General features: G+C 40.7%; 1 protein-coding gene across 3 annotated transcripts in view; it reads left to right on the plus strand.

Annotated features, from left to right (window-relative positions):
- SMAP1 (small ArfGAP 1) overlaps positions 1-20,223 on the plus strand; it is a 457,172-nt gene that overhangs the window by 366,177 nt on the left and 70,772 nt on the right. The window lies entirely within an intron of this gene.

The raw sequence follows: 20,223 nt of genomic DNA on the forward strand, positions 1-20,223 counted from the left end.
GGACTTGTGCATGTTCAGTGCGTGCCCGGCCGGGTGCCCACAGTTTCAATGGAGGCGGCGTGGAGAGGTGGGGGAGAGAAGCGAGGCTCTGTGCGGCCACATCGCTGGACCGTGGGACAGGTGAGTATCTGTTTAGTAAAAGTGAACAGCTAAACTTTTAGTAGCTTATAATGTAGATCAGCATCTAACTGTAGATTTGTGCCACATCCAAAATTTGAATAAACAACAACAAAGAGGGTCCCCTATTGGTGGACTTTTTAGGCACATGTAAAAACCGTAGAAAGGTATACTTAGTACAAATATAATTTATTAAATTGACACAATAAAAATATAACAAAACTATAACATCTATTGTTAGGAATGTGGATCAAGCAGTGTTGCGATAATGCGTATACAGTGTTTGAGTAAGAGTACTGCCTCAAACACTGTATACGCATTATTGCAACACTGCTTGATCCACATTCCTAACAATAGATGTTATAGTTTTGTTATATTTTTATTATGTCAATTTAATAAATTCTATTTGTACTAAGTATACCGTTCCATGGTTTTTACATGTGCCTAAAAAGTCCACCAATAGGGGACCCTTTTTGTTGTTGCTTAAACTTTTAGTAGCTGCTGACTTTTAATAAACAAAAAAAAAAGCCCGGAACTCCACTTTAAGCTTATTCTTTGTACAAGTCTTTTAAGAAGATGCCTTTTGGCTCATAACCTGGGCTGTATAATATTTTGTATGTAAAATGTTGTACAAGAAAGAATTAGATCTTTTGTGTCAAATGATTATTATCCAGCAAAAGATTATATAAAACAATAGTATCTCAAATTGGTTATTACATACAAGGGCAACATACTGTTCATATGACACAAATTCCTTTGACACAAATAATGGAGCACAATTTGTCCCACAATTCTTCAGACTAACGCCATCGGGTGGGTCACTATGCCTCCCACTGGTGTTAATGATGGGGCACTATATCTCCAACTGACACTAATTTTCAAAACGGTAACTGGATGCTGCAGCTTTCTTTTCGTTTTTTTTTCCCCTCCTCTACAAAATAAGAACTGTGGTTTGTGAAACCTAAAACTTAAACCCAACCACCAAATGCTGCCATGGTTTTATGTAGAAAGATTGTGAGACAAAGTTTGCCTTAAGCTGGCCATATACGGATTAAAATTCAGCCGCTTCAGCTGGAACTGGGTGAATTTTCGAACCATCTATGGGCAGCCTGCTTGTACTAAAGTCAATCTAGTGACACTGTTATAGGAACACAGTCAGCCCCTGGGTTTTAGTGGCTCCTTTATGCTTGCATTGAAATCCCCTGTCCAGTCAGAGCTACATTCCATGAGTACCCCATTTTTCATTGACAGATCATGAGTGCAGGAGAGCTGCAGGGAGCTGGAACAAAAGTGCCAAATAACGTGTTCTGCAGACAGCCCACTGGAAACAAAACATTGCTGAGCTGTCCCTTGTCTTGAGTAATCTCCTATTATGACAACATTCCCCTCTCAGATACCACGCAACCTAATAAACAGAGACGTGTGCCTGAATTCTTTGTAAAGCCTACATCACTTCTAGAACCTTTGGTTTCCGAAGGCTAAAAATGCTACATGTCCTCTGTTCCCTTGACCCTGCTCAGTAATCAGAGGCTGAACATCCATAACTTGAGGATATTTATTGATGAAAGTATTGGGAGTCTTGATTTTGTAGCAGAGATAGCATTTTATAAGGTACAGGCTATGGTTTCATGACAAAAACTCACTAGCAAAACAAGCTCTTATGGGCACTAAGATGCTGGCTAAGTCGGGAAAGATGTAAACATCCTGGCCTCCAGGTTCAACAACAAGCTGAACAAATTTGTAGCTAGGACAAGAGATCCTCAAGCTTTCACAATAGATGCTCTGGTAATTCATTGGGCTCAATTCAGGCTGGTTTATGGCTTCCCTCTGATGAAGATCCTCCAAATACTGCAGGACAATATAGAGAAGGAAAAGGATCCCATTAATTCTCATTGCGCCAAACTGACCCAGAAGAATGTGGTACTTAAGGCAGAGAAGCCTTGGCCTCTTCCAAACAGACTAGGCTTACTGACCCCTCCATCTTGCTTCTCAGTCACTGCCTGTAACAGCATGGCTGTTGAAACACAAGTCCTAAAGGATAGGAATATTTTTAAATCGGTTATTTCCACCTAGAGCTGCATGATTAATCGTCAAGAATCGTTATCACGATCTTGACTAAAGTGTTTCCTGGTTCTTTCTATGCAAATAATTCTCTCTGCTCTTCTGAAGCCACAGCCAAAAGAAAGGAAGGAAAAAAACGGGCAGTCTTCCAAGAATCAAAACATTCTTTATCAGTTGAACTTAAGTATAAACATTGTAACAATTTGTCAATGGAATAGACTTTGTGTGTAAGTGAAAAAAGTTTAACCACTTAAACACTAAACCTTTTTCTGACATTTGTTGGTTTCAAGTTAAAATCATTTTTTTTTTTGCTAGAAAATTACTTAGAACCCCCAAACATTATATATATTTTTTAGTAGACACCCTAGAGAATAAAATGGTGGTTGTTGCAATATTTTATGTCACACTGTATTTACGCAGCGGTCTTTCAATTACAATTACAAAATTACTTTAACCACTTGCTTACAGGGCACTTAAACCCCCCTCCTATCCAGACCAATTTTCAGCTTTCAGCTCTGACGCACTTTGAATGACAATTGCGCGGTCATACAACACTGCACCCAAATGAAATTTTTATCATTTTTTCCCCACAAATAGAGCTTTCTTTTGGTGGTATTTGATCACCTCTGCAGTTTTTACTTTTTGTTAAAAAAATGTACAAAACTGAATTTAAAAAAAAAAAAAAAATTAATTTTTTTATATTTTGTTATAAAAAATTTAAAACAGGTAATTTTTTTCCTTCATTGATGTACGCTGATGAGGCGGCAGTTACACTGATAGGCAGCACTGCTAGGTTGTACTGATTGGCACTACTGGTGGGCACTGTTAGGTGGCACTTGTGGGCACTGTTAGGTGGCACTTGTGGGCACTGTTAGGTGGCACTTGTGGGCACTGTTAGGTGGCACTTGTGGGCACTGTTAGGTGGCACTTGTGGGCAGTGTTAGGTGGCATTATTAGATGTCACTGATGAGGCAGATGTGCCTCTTCCACTTCGGGACCGATGTCCCTGACATCTGAGCCGGTGATCGGCTTTTTTTTCTACTCACGCTGTCAGCGTGAGTAGAAAAAAAAAAAAAGATTACCGATCTTTTGTTTACATCATGTGATCAGCTGTTATTGGCTGACAGCTGATCACATGGTAAGGGGCCGGGACCGGCCCCCTCCTTAGATCGGTGATCATCCGAGTCTCAGTGACTCAGTGATCACAGCGCGCTCGGCGCGCGCCCTACAGGGCGCGCGCAGAGCGTGTGCACAGGGGAGGCCGTCGTATGACATCCTCCCGGGAATTCAGGTCCGCGCTGTGGCCGTCATTTGGCCATAGCGCGGATGCCAGGTGGTTAATGAATTTTAAAAAAAAAGCTAACCAGTAAAGTTATCCCTTTTTTTTTTTTTTTTTTTTTTTTTTTTTTTTTTTGTATTATGTGAAAGATTTTACGTCACGAGAATCGTGAGAGAATCATGATCTTTTTATGCTAAGCAAAAAAATCGTGATTCTCATTTTGGCCAGAATCATGCACCCTACTCAAGGAAAAAAATCAGATGGCTGAACCCTAGGGAATATTCTATCACTCATATTTTAGACTATGTTTTGGCCTTGAGTACCCTTCAAGGTGCTGATTTCTGCTTTATCCATTCTGTCCCAGAATATTCTTGCATCACACTCCCTAATCAGGATTTTTGTTTTTGGAGTTTCGCATATAAATACCCCAACTTGACATGTCAGCTTGGGATCTCAACCTTGTGCTCTCTGTCCCTCAAAGACCCAAACCCCCCTTTGAACCGATTATAAACATTTGTTTGGAAGACCCCTAATGTAAGGTTGTCTTCCTAGTCACCATTATGCCTGCTAGGAATATTTTTGAGTTGGTAGCACTTTCTTGTAAAGAACCTTTTCTTGTTGTGCACAGGAACAAGGTGGTCTACAGACCAAAACCTTTCTTTTTCCTAAGGTGTTATTTTCATTCCAAATAAATGAGGACATTGTTCTTCCTTCCTTAACCAAAACATGACAGGGATATTTTCCTATGCTGCTTGGATGTGGTCAGAGCCATCACTTTCTACTTAGCAGCCATTGCCTCTGTTTGTCAGATTGATTTGTTCTGTCTGTAGGTCCTTGTAAAGGACATCCTGCTTCCTGCTCCACAGTTGCTAGGTGGATCGGACAACTTATTTCTAGGGTTAATGTGCAAAAAATGTGATGCCAGATTCTTATATGTGCAATCTACAGTGCATTTCACTTTAAATTTATAATGCAAATGAATTAAAATGAAAATAAATAATATGAATAATATAGTGTCCCACAGATTCAATTGTGTCTTATTTCAATAGCACCACATATATTGAGTGCCATGATCGCATGCGATCGATTGCGCTTGATCTTCAGCAAAGCAGGTGACTCCACTCTCTAGCTGCAACACAACAAATGGTCCAACTTGCTTGGCTCCAAGACTTGCACCGCCTGGACACTTCACTTTTAAACCACTCTCAGCATTAACATCAAGAGATGAAATACAGGAGAAGCCTCATGGACCAAACTGCTGACCACCAATGCAAATTACATATTGTAAATACATCAAAAACAATAAAGTAAAAATATATCCGCAAATCTCCTTAATGATATAAAGAAAGTATAAAAAAAGAAAAAGGAACTCAAAATTAAATTGTATATTGAATAGCCAGACTAGAGAGACGCCATGCCCTCTAGTGACAATATATCAAAAAAGCAGCCGTGTGCGCCGAGATAAATAGAAATATCCAACAAAGAAAATTACTATAAAATCTAAATATATAAAAAAAAATATTTAAAAAATTAATACCAAATGACAGGACAGTACCTGGAATCAGTTGTTATTAATTTAGCAGTTGATATCTCAATCCACATTTAATCCCCATGGGGAAAACATTTTGAGAATATCCAGCGAGTTTCACGCCGGGAGATTTGACTTTTTAGATCACTCCCTCGACAGTGTGGGGAATGTTATTTAATCCTTATTTCTTGCAACCCAGAGAGGTCATTGCTGTGGTAACATAGAAAATGCTTTGAGAGATTATGTCCTTGAAAACCATTGTGCATATTGGTGAGATGCTCAACAATACTTGCACTCAGTGCCCGTTGTGGTCCGCCCAGCATATTGCAGACCACGTGGACACTGAAGAAGGTAAATTACCCCTTTAGTAGAACAAGTGATAAATTCTTGTATTGCATATTGTTTACAACAGGAAGGGTGATGACCACTTTCCACTGGGATTTTTGTGAGAAGTCCATTTCGATCTCTGAAGATTACTACATCCAAAAAGTTAATACATATATTACTCCACAATTTTATCCTCCAGGAATTATTATTTTAATGTGTCATAAATGCATGGATAGATTGAACATCCCCACGCCATAAGAAAAAGGCATCATCAATATAACGCCTTCAGATCAGCAGGTCAGCACGATCTTTCACGGATAGCTTCCTCCTCCCACCATGTCATGAATAGGTTAGAAGGCTGGGAGTGAATTTAGCATTGTAGGTAGAAGCTACCGCCATAATCAAAATAGTTGTGCTCCATAGCAAACTTAAAGTGGACCTTCAGTCATTTTTTCAACTTTCCATCTATTAAATCTTCTGCCCTTATTGTTTTAACTTTGACTAGTAAAACATTTTTTTTCTGCCGGTAAATACCTTTATAAAGCCCACTTCCTTTTTCTTGTCTGGTCATTAGCCTAGGCTTATGACATCATGCACAGCTCTCTCTCTCTCGTGAGAGTTTGCCAGGAAGGGAGGGGGGGTGAGTCATAAGAGGGCCAATGAGAGCTGCAGAGCTGGAGCTGTGCCTCTGTATGTCTGTGTAAATTCAGGAAGTGAACGGGCAGCAGCTTCAGCTTCCCACAGTTAAAATGGCTGCAGCCAGACTCAGTGGAGGGAGATTTCTGCAGCATATTTGGCAAGTACAGAATCGCAGTATATATAAAATAATATGCAGAGTGGTTGGGGGGAAGATTCAGAATGGCTAATATGTTTTTATTACAAATTATGTGAGCAGACTGCAGTTCCTCTTTAACCACTTCCCGCCCAAAGACATCATATGACGTCTTTGACTTTCAGTGGGAATATCTGAATGATGTCTGCAGCTACAGGCATCGTTCAGATATCCTTGTTTTCAGCCGGCAATTCTGTGCACCATAAGAATGATCATAGTGGCGGTTTCGCCGCTTGATCGTTCCAACAGGTGACAGGAGGGGACATTCCCCCCCTCCCGCCGCCATCTAGTACTTCTCTGGGCTCTCCCGTGCCATTGGGAACCCGGAGAAAGAATCAGCCGCCGCCGGATGACAACCATAGAGATTTCGGTGACCATATGGTCACCAGTCGTCTCTATGACCGTTGGAGGCCTGGGCGCAATGTTATGACATCATGTCCGGGCCACGGCTGTAAATAAAGCCGCGATCGCGGCTGGTAAGCACGAGATCGTGGTTTTTTTTTTTTTCCTGATCTCATGCTTTCCAGGCTCGAAAATCACACCTGCCTGGATCATTCTGTCAAGCTGTTTCTTATATGTATGATCAGAGACCCATTTTAATATGTGTTTTTTATGTTTTAAGGTAGTAATTAGGTCCAGTATTCAGACTAGACCAGGTGCTGCACCCGCTGTTGTCTACGAAGTGCGAGTTTTTACCATGTTATCTGCAAGTTTTTTCCAGCACCTTTCCTCTTAAGGAAAGGGTTCCTCTCTTCCCCATCAGTGCTGTTGGTGTCTCTTGGGCTTTTCAGCATCAAGCATTTGTATCTCAGATTAGCAACCTTGTCCTCATGTTCTCCAAATTTTACCTTCCCCTGAAGGTATCCTACAATTTAACCCATTGTCTATGAATACAAGTCTTGTACTGTACTCAAAGATAAAGAATTTTTCAGGCAAGTCAAAATTCCTATTCAGAAAAATGGGTTGAAAATGGTAGTCTCATGTCTGAAAATTACAATCATTATGGCTAATAACACTTGTACTAAAACATACTGGTTTGAGCCCTAAAATTTTCATTAAACCTTGCAAAGAGCAAAACAAAGAGGAGGATATTTATTCTGTCGCACAGAAAGGCAATCCTAAACAGGAGCAGTGACACAAATTGTGCAACAGATTAACTACAAAGTTGCAGCTTGTCAGAAATGCCTCCCTCTGCTGGTCTAAAGTAGCACTGCAAGAGAATGACACCTGACCATGATCATGTCTGCATCTGTTTAGAGTTAAAATCTGTTTCATTCACAGTTCTAAATCTTTCACGGACTTGTGCAAATTTGTTGCAGTTGGCTCCCCAATATTTCAGGCATAAGAATTGCAAATTCACAGAAAATTAGTCATATAGAGTTGGGTAAGAGGTGTAGTCTGAATTGCATCTGAGGACTCATACACACAAACATATTGGGGAATAAAATGTAAAATACAGCAATATATTGGAGCCTAGAACCCACAGCTGTTGCATGATTTGGCTGTACGCAGACAGTCTGACAGGAGGAGGGAGTCTTCCAGCACCAACTTCCTTTTTTGACTCTGAAAAGCCACAAGAATAAATGCAGTGGGCTGCAAAGGAAGCACAGGATGTGAAAATGTGTGTAAATAAATCATGTCGTTTTGGAACGCCTACCTTTTATCATGCTTCCAATTTAGTGAGGCAGACGTTCATACGTACATTTTCTTTAGTGTTCTCTTTCTAAAATCTGTCTCTACCACAAAAGAGGCTAGTTAGCTGTATTTGCCCCCCAGGCCAAAGTGTAACCCAAGTGCACTGCATCCATACATTAAGAAAAGATGGAGATAGCCGCTAGCCTGGGCAAGCCAATTTTGTGTATATGTATGGGCAAGCCAGATTTCTCATGATGATGATGGCTATAATATGCTATTCATTTTCATAGCCAATCTTGAAAAACTTTAAACTGAACATCTAAATTTAACATCCCATAATAACACATTAAAAAAAGGCTACTTAGCCTTGCAAGTTGGATCATTTTATGTTTTTCTATCTACCATTCTTGATGTTTTTTGTATTTGGTTGTTACCAAACTGGTGTTGACTGCATCCAAAAAATTTTCTGGCCATGTTCTGTTGATTAGGTTCTGAGATATTCTTATGGCAGGTTAAATGGTTCCAAAGAATTACTGATCGTATCCAGAATATTGCCTTTTGACTATTAAGCATTTGTAGTTTTCAGTGAACCCAACAAGTGAGTCCATTTCAGCTAGAAGCTGTCAGTCAGGTACTGTCTAATGAATTCTGTGCATGAACCCTTAATGACCACTCAGCCTTTAAGACTGCAAGTTAATTTTTTTTTTTTTTTTGCTTTTTCTGTATACTGCATACATTTTTTTTCTTTCCACTGGCTGTATACATGCTTTTTCCTTTGTCACATTCAGATGCTGTATTTCCTACGGAGTTTTTTTTTTCAATGCACACATTATTTTTAAGTTGTCTAATTTTGGGCCATGCTGTTTGTTCTAATTCAAATTGTTCTGCTCCACCGGGAGAGCTATGTGAAATGCTGCGTATATGCAGTTATGCAGAATATAAATTTTGACTTTATTAAAAATAGCTGTCCAATTTCATCTGCTTTGCCCAACAGGGGCCATCAGATTTTTATTTTCACAAAATTATTACTGTGTCTTTAGCATACATTTTTTTAGTAGTTCCACATGTAGTCTCGGTTATTTTTATGTAATTTGTTATTCTGAGATAGCATAAATATTGCTAATTAAACATTTAATAGCTAAACCCTCCATGCAGCCAATTTGTTTATAAAATATTTAGGTATCATTAGTCACAAACATGGAGGAAGAATTATGAAATTACTTTGCTAATTCCAGAAGTGGTATGTTTTTCAAGGGCGAACGCCACTGTGGATATTATCACCTGTAAACTTTTATAATATAGAGATGCCTATACTTTCAGTTTGTTTTTCTATTTAATAGCTGCTGCACCAGTTCCTACCCCAAATGTTACAAATAAGTTCTCTGCCAATAAATATCCATTTGTAAGCAAAGGATCCGTTTTGGATTTTCTTAGTGCATTAGGACCAATTCCAAAAAGCACACAAACTGAAAATTGTGGGACAGCTTTATTTCTTGTGGCAGGCCAAAAAATGTATATAGTATTTTATTTTCCTTTGACTGGGCAATGTAGTACCAAAACACTGGAACAAATAAATAGTTGTTCACTTTTTGCATTTATTAAATTTACTTTTGTCTGGAGTTATCCAAAAAAGGGTATAGTTTGTGTTTTTATATTCCATATCTATTGTCTGCAATATATAATTTAAAGACCTCCGAGTTCTTGTACAATTTAACCATCTTAGTGTTTCATAAATATATACTGTATTGCTAGATGTCACTTTACTTTATTTTTTTGAATGCAAGTCCACCAAAAATAGATTGCTCCACTTTTCATTGACTCACTATTGTTTTAAAATACACTGATATTTCAGTGTGGAGATCTTTTCCACCTTCCCACTCACAGATCTGATTACTTGCTGAACTATGAACTATGCTGAACAGTGTTGCTGATTTCTCCATCTATTCCTGTGGAGAATATTGCAGGTAGCTTGTGACCTACAGATAACAAATGTCATAGGTTAGGAGTAAGGGGCTATGAAATGGAAAAAGACTAACTGCTGTACGGTTGACACGTGTACAACAGTAGGGTGAGTATCTCAAAACACAACACAAGACTTTGCTGCCAACAGTAAGTCTTGGCTTGGATTCATTTGGATGGGCATCTTTTTGTATTGTGCTTTAGAAGTACAGTATGATTATAATTTTAATAATGCATATTTGCTTAAAAGGGGCCTATCAACTGGGAAACTGTCTATTCACGACATTAGAATCATCTGGTAAGGCTGCATGCAGTTGTAACGTGTGTTGCCAAGTTTTACTTCTTTCTTTCTCTTCACTAAAATTAAGTCATTGTTGATCTAATGTATGTATATTGATGCAAAATGGCTATATATATATATATATATATATATATATATATAATTCACTGGTGGCACATCAGTCATTATCAACTTGAAGTTATGTACTTCAAGTCCAAATGGAAAGTGTTATGTCTGGAACAAAGCATAAAACCCGAAGACAGGAATCCTTTTGCAGGAGTGAAGGATATGTAACTCTTAGGTGCAATCTAGAATATATTTGTTACACAATACAAAAAATATTTAAAGTTAATATCAGGCAGCCAAAAGGATTAAAGACCCTCTCTGTCAACAATCTCCTAGATTTGCCCAGTAATCCTGTGGCATGGCATTGGATGCAGGGGTATTGACCCTAGAGCAGACAACTTTGCTGACCCCTCAACTCCATCAGTATGCCACCCACATATTTGTTTCTCAGATTCAAGGTACCAAATGATTGAGATTTCAGTGGAGATTGATTTAAATGCCTGGCAGTTGACAGGCACTGCAGTAGTTTTCAATGGTTTTCTCTGCAACTTTGATAATTTGAAAAAAGAAAGAAAGGAGGGCGCACCGACCTAGTGCATTACCACTGGTAACATTTATTAAAAAAGATAAAACAGCAAATGAATATTCACAAACGGGCATGAATATCAGGCATAGACAATAGCTGCAGGTGAGCAGTAACAAACGTCAAAAAACCTGGACCGGACATCAGGTAGATGAGGCAATGGCTGACGCGTTTCGGGGGAGAACCCCTTTCTTCAGAGCCTAAACGGGTAATGGCTGCTCACATGTGAGAGCTCCTCTATATATGTGTGCGTATAACTATGCATCCCAATCCCCACCAGCCCACACAGGCCACGCCCACCTGCACAGGGATCACAACCCCCTTTAGGTGGTAGGGCCCTCCCTAATGTCACTCAGTCGCCATAGTGACACCATAATGGTTTTCTACCAGTGACCCCGCACATACATGGCTAAAATATACCAAATTCAATAAATAGATGGATAGGATAAGTGAATGGCCATATCTTGGTGTCAAGTATGGACTACATAAGCTGACAAGCGGAGGTGGTCGGGCAGAAGTAATAACCGTACCACCTCCACAATAGCCGCGTATTGAAGGGGTGCTGTGGGCATACCGCATACTAACTTGGACATCTTGGGGCCTTCAGCTGCTGTCTGCCGCCGGTGGAACGCACGCCGCCTCGATGTCCAGGAAGTGCGGGTGCGTTTGCGCTCCACCGGCGACTTCCGGCTGGCCCAGACGTCACTTCCGCGCGTGCACAGAAGACGCGGCCCGGAAGTGCGGGTGGATTTGCGTTCCACCTGCTACCTCCGACCGCTGTAGCAGCGCTCGCTGGAAACAGTGAGCATGTGGATGCGCACACATCCACAATGGACAGGAACGTCCAAGGCACTGTGTATTTCACGCTGATCGCTCCCCTAAAAGGGCCCATTATAAATATAGTAGAAATATATGGGTGGGCTACAATGGAGGGGGGAACCAAAAGGGGAAGGGGGGTGGGCCAAAATGGGGAGGCTGATGCTGCAAGGTGGCAGGGACGCACAGAGAACCACACAACGCACAGAGGAGACCAGCCTCATGAAAGTTGGTCATTAGAAAGTCCCCAAATATGAAATAAGTGGTGCAAAGTGATGAGAAGAATGTAATCAATACAAAAGTATTGAACCACATTATGGATCATGGACCCTTTACACAATCCCCATAAGGAGAATGTACATATGTGTATATATATGTGCACACTTTCTCAGAAGGACATGTACATATGGGAACCTGGTGTACATACATACTAGGATAAATCCACAAAACCATAAATACAGCTTAAGATAGCTTCATGGCCTTTGTTGTATTTCCGAGCATTTCCCCCACAAATCTTCCTAAACTCTTCCATTACAACCTCATAGAAAGTGGGTATAAGTGGCCTGTGTGGGCTGGTGCTGGTGGGGATTGGGATGCATAGTTACACGCACACATATATAGAGGAGCTCTCACATGTGAGCAGCCATTACCCGTTTAGGCTCTGAAGAAAAGGGTTCTCCCCGAAACGCGTCAACCATTGCCTCATCCACCTGATGTCCGGTCCAGGTTTTTTGACGTTTGTTACTGCTCACCTGCAGCTATTGTCTATGCCTTATATTCTAAGCTAAGGTGTTAAAAGGCATTTTATATCATTCCTGCCAATATAATATTAAACCTATAAGGCTTAATGTACACAGGACGCTTTTACAACCTCGCCTGAACAATTTAACTTGACAGATAGTAAGCCATGTTTAAAACGTCAGTTTTGCCTCGTTTACATGCTGCGCCTAGCTGTGTTTTGCCGCGTTTGTGTTTAGAAGCGTTTGAAAAAAAAAAAAGTGTGTGTGTATATATATATATATATATATAAAATTTTTTTTTTTTTTTTTTTTTTTTTTCTAAATGGCCAAAAATGAAAACCGCCTGTAAATGAAACATGGCTAAACACGAGTTACTGTGTTTAGCTGCGTTTAGAAGCATTTGGCGCTTGAAATGCCTCTAAACTCAGCGTCTGAACTAATTGCTTTCCAAAAAAGGCCTCTAACTCAACTGCCTAGAAATGACTATAAACGACCCTGTGTACATGTACTGATAAGAGAACATACAGGAGAGTTCAGGAGCAGTTGAAAAAAATGCCCAACTGATCCTAAATTTCCATTTAGCAGCAGCAGCGAACATGACGCCTAACCTTTTTTTTACATTTAATTTTTTTATTTAAAGCAGCATACATTTTTAACATAAAAATATACATGGTAATCTTTGGTATGCTAATGAACTCCCAAGCTAACTTATTACCATATATCATAATGGCAGCCATACATGGGTATTTGAAAGCCATCCATGTAATTACCAGTTTAGTAGGTGGTAAAAAGACAGAATAGGAAATCTGGGTGTGTGGTGACAACCAATGCCAGTTTATCAAGGTGTCATATGGCTTATAGAAGAAGGGTGTCAAAATATTTTTTTTTTTTTTTTTATCACTTTTTATTTTTTCTAAGGTTAGGCTGCCCACTGCTTGATTTCATCAGCTTAACCTTTGTGTATGGACATGTTTAGTGTTTTGTGGAAGGTTTTCAGGAATTCGGAGGGTCTTGATGTATTGCTCCAGTTAGTACAGATGAGTACTGAAGATTAAGCTGAGAGCTTCCTGGTGCACTGGAAACATATGGAGTCATACAGCACAACGCACAAAGGTCTTTTGCAAGATGTTTTCTTTCTGAATCTTACCATCCATGTCATTTACTGTAGACCCCATTCATCTAGAGCACTTGTGAGGCGTGATTCCCAACAAGTTTATTCTGTAAAATAGTGCAAAAAAACAAAGTTTTGCCATGAGTAGCCAATCAGATTTTAACTTGTACTGGTCTAACTTATTTTAAGGGAATTCTGGTTGGCTGCCATAGAATGCTCAATTTTGTCCTTGGTGTTTTTTAGGCTTTCACTTTTTTTTTATTATTATACAAGATTTATATAGCGCCAACAGTTTGTGCAGCTCTTTACAACATTGGGTGCAGACAGTACAGTTACAATACAATTCAATACAGGAGGAATCAGAGGGCCCTGCTCATTAGAGCTTACATACTAGAAGGGAATGTCAAGCGATACAAAAGGTAATAGCTGTGGGGGATGATCTGATGGAGAAAGGACAAGTACAGTGGTTAGGTGGGGGTAGGGTACCCTTCTCTGAAGAGAAGGGTTTTCAGGGATTGTCTAAAAGCAGAGTAGGAGATAGTCGGACAGATTGGGGTAGGGAGTTCAGAGGATGGGAGAGGCTCGGGAAAAGTCCTGGAGACGAGCATGGGAGGAGATGACGAGGGTACTAAAGAGCAGGAGGTCTTGGGAGGAACGAAGGGAACGAGTAGTTTGGGGTTTTTAGACTAGGTTAGTGATGTAGCTGGGGGCCGAGTTGTGGATTGCTTTGTAAGTTGTTAGAATTATAAATTTAATTTATTGGGTGAGCAGAAGCCAGTGGAGGGATTGACAGAGAGGGGTAGCAGACACAGAGCAGTTGGTAAGGTGGATGAGCCTGGCAGCAGCATTTGTGATGGACTGAAGGGGGGGATAGCCTGTATAAAGGTAATCTCATGAGGAGGGAATTGCAGTAGTCGAGGCAGGAGATGACCAGGGATTGAACTATGAGTTTTGTGGTGTCATTGGTTAGGAAGGGGTGTATATTGGAGATGTTGCGGAGGTTGAGATGGCAAGATTTGGAACGTTTTTGGATGTGGGGCCGAAAGGATAGTTCAGAAGTTACACCTAGAACCTTGGCATGCGTGGACGAGCTGATAGTAGTGCTATTGATTTTGACAGAGAGATCAGGGGAAGAGGCACGTGGGGGAGGAAAAACCATTAGCTCAGTTTTGGATATATTGTTTGAAAAAGTGGTGTGACATCCAGGCTGATATGTCTGTTAGTAAGTTAGTGATACGGTGGGGACGGACAGTATTCAGACCCCCCTTACGTTTTTCACGCTTTGTTATATTGCAGCCATTTGCTAAAATCATTTAAGTTCATTTGTTTCCTCATTAATGTACACACAGCACCCCATACTGACAGAAAAACACGGAATTGTTGACATTTTTGCAGATTTATTAAAAAAGGAAAAACTGAAATATCACATGGTCCTAAGTATTCAGACCCTTTGCTGTGACACTCATATATTTAACTCAGGTGTTGTCCATTTCTTCTGATCATCCTTGAAGATGGTTCTACACCTTCATTTGAGTCCAGCTGTGTTTGATTATACTGATTGGACTTGATTAGGAAAGCCACACACCTGTCTATATAAGACCTTACAGCTCACAGTGCATGTCAGAGCAAATGAGAATCATGAGGTCAAAGGAACTGCCCTAAGAGCTCAGAGAGAGAATTGTGGCAAGGCACAGATCTGGCCAAGGTTACAAAAACATTTCTGCTGCACTTAAGGTTCCTAAGAGCACAGTGGCCTCCATAATCCTTAAATGGTAGATGTTTGGGATGACCAGAACCCTTCCTAGAGCTGGCCGTCCGGCCAAACTGAGCTATCAGTTGAGAAGAGCCATGGTGAGAGAGGTAAAGAAGAACCCAAAGATCACTGTGGCTGGGCTCCAGAGATGCAGTTGGGAAATGGGTGAAAGTTGTAGAAAGTCAACCATCACTGCAGCCCTCCACCAGTCGGGGCTTTATGGCAGAGTGGCCCGACAGAAGCCTCTCCTCAGTGCAAGACACATGAAAGCCCGCATGGAGTTTGCTAAAAAAAAAAACACCTGAAGGACTCCAAGATGGTGAGAAATAAGATTCTGTGGTCTGATGAGACCAAGATAGAACTTTTTGACCTTAATGCTAAGCGGTATGTGTGGAGAAAACCAGGCACTGCTCATCACCTGTCCACTACAGTCCCAACAGTGAAGCATGGTAGTGACAAACTGGGCCAAAGGTTTACCTTCCAACAAGACAATGACCCTAAGCCAGGGGTGTCCAAACTACGGCCCTCCAGCTGTTGCGGAACTACACTTCCCATGAGGCATTGTAAAACTCTGACATTCACAGACATGACTAGGCATGATGGGAGTTGTAGTTCCTTAACAACTGAAGGGCCATAGTTTGGACACCACTGCCCTAAGCACACAGCTAAAATAACGAAGGAGTGGCTTCACAACAACTCCGTGACTGTTCTTGAATGGCCCAGCCAGAGCCCTGACTTAAACCCAATTTAGCATCTCTGCAGAGACCTAAAATGGCTGTCCACCAACGTTTACCATCCAACCTGACAGACCTGGAGAGGATCTGCAAGTAGGATTGGCAGAGGATCCCCAAATCCAGGTGTGAAAAACTTGTTGCATCTTTCCCAAAAAGACTCATTGCTGTATTAGATCAAAAGGGTGCTTCTACTAAATACTGAGCAAAGGGTCTGAATACTTAGGACCATGTGATATTTCAGTTATTCTTTTTTAATAAATCTGCAAAAATGTCAACAATTCTGTGTTTTTCTGTCAATATGGGGTGCTGTGTGTACATTAATGAGGAAAAAATGAACTTAAATGATTTTAGCAAATGGCTGCAATATAACATAGAGTGAAAAATTTAAGGGGGTCTGAATACTTTCTGTTCACACTGTACGTGGGGAGACTGAAGTAGTGAGCTGAGGGGTAGAGAGATAGATTTAGGTGTCGTCAGCATAGAGAATGGTAGTGGAAGCCATGGGAGGCTATTGCCTGACCCAGGAAGGAGGTGTAGATGGAGAGTAGGAGAGGTCCAAGAACAGAACCTTGGGGGGACCCCGACAGAGAAAGGGAGAGGAGGCTGTAGAGTTTTAAGTGACACTAAAAGTGCGGTTGGATTAGGATAAGAACCAGCGAAGAGTACAGTCATGGAGACTAAAGGCGTGGAGTTTTTTTGAGGAGGAGGGGGTGATCCACGATGTCAAAGGCAGCAGAGGGGTCTAAGGGTAAAGAATAGTCCATTGGATTTAGCTTTTATATGCATCTATGACACATTTTCTGAAAGCTGCCAGTCTGGTCAAGAAATTAGCTGCTGTGCATATGTATTTTCTAACATGGCTATAAATAGTAAAGTGTTATTCGTTTTCACTTTGATTATCATTACATTATATTACTCATAATAGAAGGTAACCTATCAATGAAATAAAAAAATATTTGCTCTTGGTTGTTCACTGCTAAAACAATTATCTAAAGCCGCTTAAATAACGTGCCTTAAGTGTTTCTTTAATGAAACCATGCTGCTTTGTGTATTAAAGCAGGCATATCATGCAAGATGGAAAAATTCTATTAACATTGCAGCACATTCCATTATCACATGTACCTTTCAACACAGGGTTGAATATCTATTTAGAACCAGATGGAAATTCTGTGGTACATAAAGATAAGAAACATTTCTAGTATTTGTCCATGCTGCTGTTTAGTATTGGGTCACTACCTGTCTGCCAAGTTTTTTTTTTTTTCATTTTTTTATGGGTGTGCACGCACACATTAAAATTGGGGGGGGGATGCTTTTATGATTGGTGACTACTGGGGGGACTGACTCTTGACCCTGTCTTCAAGTGTCAAAAAAAACGCCAAAAGCTCCTAACCTTAAGTTTAGGAGCTGTAGTGTATATGAAGCCTATTAGTGCAAGGCTGTGTGCAAGACTACCCAAAACCCCAAGCGTGCAAAATTTTCCCTTAAAAGAAATGAATGTGTGAAAACTGTGGAAAAAACTATATAGAGTCCAAAAATTCTTCAGTGCTCCATAGTGATGAACATAAACACTTGTGAATCCCAAAGACACTCTTCTCTTTCTCCACTCTTCTCTTTCTCCACTCTTCTCTTTCTCCACTCTTCTCTTTCTCCACTCTTCTCTTTCTCCACTCTTCTCTTTCTCCACTCTTCTCTTTCTCCACTCTCCATTGTTTTAGCTTTGGTCCCAACTTTGTTCGCTGGATCCAGCTTTTATATTTGAGCCTATCTAATGGTTTCTGCCTGTACTGAGATGCAAGGCAGGGATATCCCTTTGCTACGACTAAGGCTGTTGCTAAAACGCGTCAGCTATTTTGCTTTTCACTTCATGTAACCAACCATTAAAATCGCTATATGGCCTCAATCCCTTTACTTGTTTGTGTTGTGGTGTGTAAGGACACACTGAGCCTGATAAAACTGAAGGAAGAGCATATAACATGCTTTGTCCTTTTTATACTTGTCATGATACAATCAAGATCACAGATGTTATATCCAGCAGTGCTAGCTCTCCCTTTAGTTTTTTCTTAAGTTTGCCTATTTTGGATGTAAGAAGAACATACTGAGCCCTAGAGCACCTGGATTCTGGGTGTGCTGAGGTTACCAGGTACCTGTTATCTGGATATTGTAGTTTGGAGCAGTGTTATTTTTGTGTGGCTACACTGAGCACCTGACAGAGGATCTTGCAAATTGAACTGGGGGTTCCCCGTTGTGTGCATTGTCTCTCTTCAAAGATATCCCCCTCTCTCCCCTGGTATATGCAATTGCTTTTGAACCCCTAGCCGCTATGATTAGATGACCTGCTGACATGTTTGTTTTTTGCTATGGTTCATTAATGGAGAAAATTATGTTATATGCTGATGATATGCTGCATAAAGGGACATGCTAGGTAGACCCTGCTTTGGCAGAACTGGTGTTTGCTAGAACTTATTAAACTAGATATGTGGTCACTAAAGTTAAATACTTGTTTTATAAAGATCTTTAAATCATTAACGCAGTTACAGCAGCACGTTTGTACTCCCAAACAGCATGATTTACAGATTCCTACAACCGAGAAAAGCTGTCCAGTCACAGGGATAATGGATTTTGGACTATTGAACCTATTTCCCTCTAGGATGTGATCACTCAAACTACAGTCTAAAGTTTTTTTTTTTCTCCATGTTACTGTTGTTGCCTAAACATCTCAATACCCAACTAAGGCTAGAGAACATTGGGATGGTGACCTGGGTACCCTAGATGAGGATCAGTGGTTAACTGCTCTTGGTAATGTGCCCTTAGCCTTTGGGTAAGGTTTAGACCCCTTTCACACTGAGGTGTTTTTCAGGCGCTTTTGGGCTAAAAACAGCACCTGTAAAGCACCTGAAAAACATCTCCTCTGCAGTCCCAGTGTGAAAGCCAGAGTGCTTTCACACTGGGGCGATACGCTGGCAGGACGTTAAAAAAAACGTCCTGCAAGCAACATCTTTGGGGCGGTAAAGGAGCAGTGTCTACACTGCTCCTCCACCGCTCCTGCTCATTGAAATGAATGGCCACTGCTGCTGTGAAACACGGGCGCGTTTAACCCTTTATTCGGCCGCTAGCAGGGGTTAAAATCGCCCCGCTAGCTACCGAATAGTAAAATGACAGTAAAGCACCGCTAAAACTAGCCGCGTTTTACCATCAACGCCCGCCCCAGTGTGAAAGCAGCCTTAGTGAAACAATAGCTTTATATACTTCTGACCTCTGCTAAATGATATATAAAGTTGAGCACATCCCCTTTTGAATAAAGGTTTGAAAGGGACCTTAACACAAATGCTTTGGCATTGTCCAAAATGACAGTGGTCACAACCAACTCTACCAATCAGTAATGGACTGATCAAATAAATATATATTTGTTAATGAAAATAAAATATACACGGGATCCTATACTAAGTTTGAAAAGTATCTTGGGACAGTTGCTATCCCTGGCCTGGCATTCTATTTTTTTCTACGCTAATTCTGGATGGTTCTGCTGTATCCACACCTGGGGAGCCTGTCTGCCTAGCTACAACCTTGCTGCAGTATACTTTTAATGCTTGTATATAAGAGTGAAGATGTTAAACTGAGAGTTCCCTTTTGGAGGTTATTATGACTGGATGCAATACGTTTGATTTTCTGTAATGTTACACTGTTTACTGTTCACTACTCATTTTACAGTCACCTCCCATGCCAGAGTCCTTAGTTACACTTGGAAAAAAATATTAAATTCTGAGAGAAAAAAAAAATACTTATCTTAGACATTGTCTTTAGGGAGTTTTGCCTTAGCCTGGTGGCATCACTTGGCTTTGCTGTTGGATGTTGAGAAAGGAAAGGATCTAAATCCTATGAAAATGCACACCCTTACTGTGCAGATTTTCAAAGACTACAGTGAGGCCAAAAAACAGCCTCATGTAGTCAATGTAAAGTAAGCATTTTTTTTTACTTTTTTTGTCATATGTTTAGAAGTGGGGGACTTTATATTTTAATATAAAGTCCCCCCCGCCCCCCCCCCCCCCCCACCTTATATTTTCATTTTTTACTTTAGGCATATCAAACAACATGCACATTTTTTAGGTGCTTTTTTAATCATGCTGCCCATGCCACAGTATTCTGGATACCTTTTAACATTCTTCTACTTATAGCAAAATATTTTTATACAGTTTTTAGCAGCTTTTTTGCTTCTGTAAACATTTTCCTGATAGTTTCACCTGCCTGTTCCCACTAGTATCCTTAGGCATCATTCTCACGAGGCGGAATCCGCTGCCTCTGAGTCCGCCTCTTTCCGCCAGCTCAGCAGGAGATCTCTGTTGATCTCCGCTGAGCTGGTGGATGACAGGTCCCTCTCTGCTCACTGAGCAGGGAGGGGCCTGTC

Source organism: Aquarana catesbeiana, linkage group LG04, assembly GCF_042186555.1.
Source record: "Aquarana catesbeiana isolate 2022-GZ linkage group LG04, ASM4218655v1, whole genome shotgun sequence".
NCBI lineage: Eukaryota > Metazoa > Chordata > Amphibia > Anura > Ranidae > Aquarana > Aquarana catesbeiana.